Source organism: Peromyscus eremicus, chromosome 11 (assembly GCF_949786415.1).
Source record: "Peromyscus eremicus chromosome 11, PerEre_H2_v1, whole genome shotgun sequence".
In the NCBI taxonomy this organism is placed as follows: domain Eukaryota; kingdom Metazoa; phylum Chordata; class Mammalia; order Rodentia; family Cricetidae; genus Peromyscus; species Peromyscus eremicus.
Window position 1 is genome coordinate 4,309,306 of NC_081427.1, and position 6,235 is coordinate 4,315,540.

General features: G+C 43.8%; 1 long non-coding RNA gene across 1 annotated transcript; it reads right to left on the reverse strand.

Moving 5' to 3' along the window:
• Positions 1 to 1,158: 1,158 nt before the first annotated feature.
• LOC131921662 (uncharacterized) lies at positions 1,159 to 4,785 on the reverse strand. Its single transcript, XR_009382053.1, has 2 exons — positions 4,675 to 4,785; positions 1,159 to 1,552 (listed from the first exon to the last, which is right to left on the reverse strand). It is a non-coding gene; the product is annotated as an uncharacterized LOC131921662 (long non-coding RNA).
• Positions 4,786 to 6,235: the final 1,450 nt, after the last annotated feature.

The window sequence follows — 6,235 nt, forward strand, 5'->3', positions numbered from 1 at the left end:
AAAATTACAGACAGCTTAATAAATTGGTGCTATAGTGCCTTTCCTCAGTCTGACAAACACCATCTACGAGGAAACAGTGCCGGTGTAGATCTTGCCTCAGTGGCAGAGTGACTGCCCCAAATGCACAAAGTCCTAGCCTTAACACCTACCCAAACAACAAAACCCTCCTTGATAAAATCAGTGACAAATATCATGTCAGGTGGGTAGCAATGTGAATGTTTTCGTTTTGAACTGAGGAACCATTTCACATCACCTTATATCGCATACTTCTTTCAAAGTTGTATTAGCACATTAAGTCAGCATGGCACAGCAGAATTAGAAGCATAAAGGAAAGATAGCTAGAAGGAGAGGGCCAGGCATGGCGGCACAGCTCAGAACTTCAGCATTCAGACGGTGGAGGGAGGAGGATCTTAGCTGCAGGTCAGACAGCCTGGTCTACAGTGTATGGCGGAAGGCATCACAAAACCTGTCAAGGAAGGAGGATGTCTTAGTTAGAGTTTCTACGGCTATAAAGAGACATCCTGACCACAGCAACTCTTAAAAAAGAAAGCATTTAATTGCGGCTGGCTTACAGTTGAGAGGTTTAGTCCATGATCATCATGGCAGGAAGCATGTCAGGCAGACATGGTGTTGGAGAAGGAGCTGTGAGTTCTACATCTTGATCCACAGGCAGCAGGAAGTGAGAGAGCCACACTGGGTATGGTTTGAGCATCTAAGACCTCAAAGTCCACCCCCAGTGACACACTTCCTCCAGCAAGGCCACACCTCCTAATAGTGCCACTCCCTATGGGCCAACCATTCAAACACATGAGTCTATGGGAGCCCTGCCTATTCACACCACCACAGAGGGAAAACGAATAGAAATAATTTGTCTTTGAGACACAAGTTTTACACAGAAAAAAATCCATAAATAACTGATTAGAACTTACAAAATAATTTAGTAAAAATTTAAGTTTGTTTGAGCAAAATGTATGAAAACAAATTCATTTTATGAGACAACAAAAATGCTACAAAACAAAAATGAAAATCTTTAACTATGACAGCAAATAATGATGAAATAATTAAAAGCCATGCAATAATTAAATAGGGAAGTTTTTGAATGTCACTAAGACATATTAGAAGAAAACCCAAGAAAATGAAAACCATCAACCAATAGACTCAATTTTACAAAGATTCTTTCCAATTTTATTTAGAGAATCAATTAAACCCAATTAATATCAAAGAAGAATTTTGAAAAACTTGACCAAATTATTCTAAATTTATATGAGAGTTGCTACAGTTTCCATGTTGACTGCTCCCTCAAGGCCCATGTGCCAAAGGCCTAGTGTGCAGGGTGGCACTGTGGGAGGCCATGAGCCCTTTAGGTGGTGGGTCTGAAGGGAGGTCTTTAGGTCTTTGGTGGCAGCCTCTTGAAGGGATGTTTGGGACACCAGTCCCTTCCTCTTGTCTTCTTTGCCTTCTGTCACGATCAAAACACTTTGCTCTGTGTGCCTCTGTGCTCCTGAACAGCCTTGGCAGTACATCCCTTGATCAACCTTGTTGTCGAGCTCACCTGTGAGCAAAGTGTTTGTCCTCCATAAGTTCATGATCCCACATTCATTACAGTGATGGGAAACTGATGAATACAGGAATTAAGAGATATTGGACTTTCTGAGTCAATAAAGAAGGAGAGTTGCCTATGGAATCTGAGGCTTTACTACAAAGGCTTCTATGGATGAACAGTGTGCTGTTGGTTCATGGATAGACTAATAGGGTCTAGAGAAGAAAACTAGGCCTAGATAAACCCTGTTCGTGAATGGATCTTGACATAAGCTCGGGGTGACACTAAAGATGAGTGAGGAAATACTGTCCTTTCAATAAATGCCTTTAAGATAGTTAGGGATCCCTGTGTAAAAGTACATTTGATGCCCAGCTCTACCTCATGTGCATGGAGTTGTTCTCACCTAAGATGCCAACCCATGTGGCCACTGCTGACAGAATGAGCTCATAGGATGATGTAGTTTGAGCAGAGTGGTTGCAGCATCCTTGTGTGTACTGCAGTCTTAACTCATTAGGTGGGGAGCTGTTTGTGGTCAAAGATACTAGATCACATTACCTCATGACACCTTGTGGTACTTAGCAAGGGATTTTCCACATAATAGATGGTAGATAATAACTGGATGAAGAGCAGACATGTTGTCAGTTCCTCTGAGCATTGACTTTGACCTAGAGATGGTGATTCATGGTGTCCATTTAAAAAACATCCTCCTGGGTTTTCATATCTTGTGCACACGCACCTTACTGATAAGCACATGTCTGCCTCTGAGTAATTAACACTTAGAAGCAATCCAAAAGCACTCAACTTCCTCCCAATGTGGACAGAGAACACCATAACTAAGATATTTGTTGTCAAAGAAGTAACTAAGAAGTGCTAGTAATAATGAATTACAGCAGTACTTGAGAGCATTAATCCCCTTTCCCTCCTGGTGGAAGATAATATGCACTTTTTAAAATGGGGATGTACACAGTCGGTACTACCAACAAAGCGAAGATGATGAAAGGGAAGGAGCCATGGAACACAAGCTGTAGTTACACCCTGTGTCCGTTTTACCCTCTCTGGAAAGAAAGTGCCTCCTACAATAGGCCAAGTTTGCCCTGACCTGGACTGGCTATGCTCAGTTCTCTAGAGCATCAGCAGAAAGAGGTCATATGCAAACAAAAAGTCATGGGTTCTTGGAAGCAGTCATTTCAGCCACTATTCTGACCTGGCCACATCTCTGTCACTTAGCAACAGACAGCTTCTGTTCTCATTAGGTCATCTGAAGATATATCTTATCCAGTGAGCAAAGCCAGATATAAAAGGCAGAACATAGGTTCTGGAGGTACCCTGCTGTTCTCCTAAAGGTGAGGATCATGCACACCCTCTTGTATTTTTAGAAGTCCTGTGCACATACAAGTCAGCTTGGAACATCAAATGCTCCTAATAATAAAAGATGTCATCTATTTCTGAGACCTCTGGGCACTGAGAAGGGAAGGCCTAAAGACTCCTAGGAATCTGAACACTTTATGATTCTTCTAAAAAGGTTCAGATTTCCTGAGTTCTTTACAGGGAAACCCCTACATGGGTGCCCCAGAACAACTCTGTCCTTAACCCTAAGAAATGTTCCTCAACCTGAGGAAGGTCCAAACCTTCATTGCAGCTCATGGTGGTGGTAGAGATCTTATGACTCTTTTTGGGATCTCACTGAAGGCTGTTTAAGCCCACCTCTTTGCTGGAACCTGACATTGCTCATAAGCCTCTGAAGGGTCTCAAGTGTGAAACCAGCATCTACTACGTTCTAGATTTGCCAGGGCTGTTCCAGCCCTGCTGACCTTTAAGTGTCACTCAAGGGACCCATGACATGGCAGCTCTGATTGAAAAAAGGAATGCATCCTCTTTTCAAGCATGATCCATACTCAATAGAGACTATGCCATGCCTCTCCTTGGAGGACACCCCTTAGATGCCAGACTCCTTTATAGTCACCTATACTGGATCCAGAAACGAGGTCTGTTTGCAGCAGCAAGGAAGATCACAAGTTCTCCTGAGACTCTTGGCACTAAGTCTGGTAGTGACCACCTCTGTCTCTCTCCTACCAACACATTCAACCACCTTCTTCATGTATGAGGAAAGATAGAAGAACAAGTAAAACACTCAATAATGGAGACTTCATCAGACAGAGAATGGGGAAAGAGAAGGAAAGAAAGACAAGTAGAGACAGACAAAAAAACAAGGCAAGTATCATGTCCCAAAGTCTTGCTGCTTAAATAGCTTTCAATTCCCACCATGCCTTGGGCCAAGTTTCTAAGGACAGCTGTCGGTGCTGAAGGTTCACAGGTTTGTTCGTGGTATTCAGGGAGATCAGAGAGAAATGAAGTTGTAACATGTCTGACAAGGAGCTTTGAAATGTCACAGAACACAGTAGCATGGCCTGGAGTTACAGATACCCACCAGCCTCTCTCTTAAAGAGATTTTTGAGTGAAACTATTCAAAAGGATCTTGTCAGAGCACACACCTTTTCCTCCAGGAGCCCTTGACGAACTGAGCATCAGTGTTCCAAGTGTGACAGGGCACATCCCCAAGAATATCCATTGAGTCCTAATCTCCATTCCTCTCTCTGTCTCTCTGTCTCTCTGTCTCCCTCTCTCTCTCTCTCTCTCTCTCTCTCTCTCTCTCTCTCTCTCTCTCTCTCTCTCTCTGTGTGTGTGTGTGTGTGTGTGTGTGATGTGTGTACATGTGTTGTATATGGACACATATGAGGGTATGTGCACCTACAGAGGTTAGGAGAACATCTCTTTCTGTCTTATTTTCTCAAGATAGGGCCTCACATTGAGTCTGGAACTCAATGTTTTTTTACTAGACCGGATGGGAAGTGAATTCCAGCTTTCTTAGTGGCGCGGATTTGTGTTACAGATGTATGTACAGACACACCCAGGGTTGTGTGTGGGTGCTGAGATCCAAACCCAGCCCACCATGCTGATGCAGCAAGTATTCCTTCCCACTGAACCATCTACCCAGCTGAGGTGGTTTAAATAAGAGATGTCCTCCATGGTCTCTGGCATTTGAACACCTGGTCCTCAGTTGATGTGCTGTGTGGGGAGGTTTAGGAGGTGTAGTCTTGACACCAGAGGCAGACGTTGACAGTCTAAAGACTCACACCGCTTTTAGTTGGCCCTCTCTGCTTCATGCTAGTGTCTGAAGATGTAAGTTCAAACCTTCTGCTTCTTGCTGCCATGATGGACTCCACCCTCTAGAACTGAGAACCCAGATAAACCCTTCCTTCTATAAGTCGCCTTGGTTGTGTTGAGTTACCGTGGCAACAGAAAAGCATCAGCTCACCCCAACTTCTGATCGTGCTGTTTTAGGCACTCATTTGAAACAGAAGAGGTCTCCAAATCCCACAGGAAAAACAATGGCTCCAGCACTGGCGTTCCATAGCTTCCTGCCAGAACACCGTATCTCTGCCGGCTTCATACAGTTCTGTCTTCGGTTCATCACCATTCACCTGACTTTGTGCTCGCAGCTCTTAGGAATCCACAAGTCTGAAGATGCATGGGGCTGGCTGGTCCTCACCTGCTTTGTCTTTCTAAAGCAGGAGACCTCCAGGAGTATCTAGTTCCTGACAGTTTAAGGAGGTACTCTGCATCCTGGTTCCCGTCTAAGTGCCCAGGGCTCTATCCCAGATATTTGAAATCCCTTTCACTAGTGTGACGCTCTGTAAGATGCAGCTGTCGGGGAACCTCGACCCTATGAATGCCACCTGCACGAAGCCAGTAAGGCGCAGTTGCTGTAGCAAAGCAGCGCATCCTCTAAAGCAGTTTTGGAGATCCACTCACGTTGGGTGCAGCGTAGGATCCGAAAGTGAAGTAGGCAGAGCAATTTGCATCAATATTCCAGGATTAACAAGTTCCAGTGACATGCACTGTGTGAAAATGTAATCAAGTAAGATGGGCAGATGGAAACACAGCCATGCGAGCCCAGGCTGTGTAATTAGGTGGTAAATTGGGTAAGTCAATCAATATGCTAGGGATGATCAGAGCCTCTCATCCATAGCGGGTGATGGAGGCGAAACCACCACCTCAGCCTCCCTCTATTGGTGAAGGTTTCCTGGAGAAAACAGATCCCGAGGCCGAGTAGACCAGGTAAGGCTCGTGGATAAAGCAGAGCTCTCGGTACAGGAGTAGATTCAGTGACAAAGGGCAGCTCAGCTCATCTTCTGTATTCTGACTCTCCTTAAGTAAAGAACAAAGTGGTGACCTGACCCATACATTCACCAAGAGAGAGGGCAGTATCATCCCTGGGGTAAAGCTGATGATACCTGGAGGAAAAGAATCCTACGTATTACCACAGCTTGTGAACCTTCACAGCTCAGTCAACAAAATCCATTCCTTAATATTTAATTTAACTCATTAAATTAAATTAAAGATGCCTCCTTAGGGGTTTGGTAATGAAAGCAAGTTCATAACCACTGATGTAAGCCTTTCTAGAAAAAGTTGCTCAAAGCTCTCAGTAAAGATTCAAACTTTCTTCATCAGTACTGTTATTAGGAAAGTCAAAAGACAGACTACAGAGCATGGGAAATCATTTATCCACTATAAGTCTTGTATCCCAGCTAAATCTATGGAACATTTGAAATTCAACAATAAAAGGACAAATAAAAAATTAAAATGCAGGCAAAAGATGCAGATAGGAATTTCACTGAAAAAGATTTATCAGCT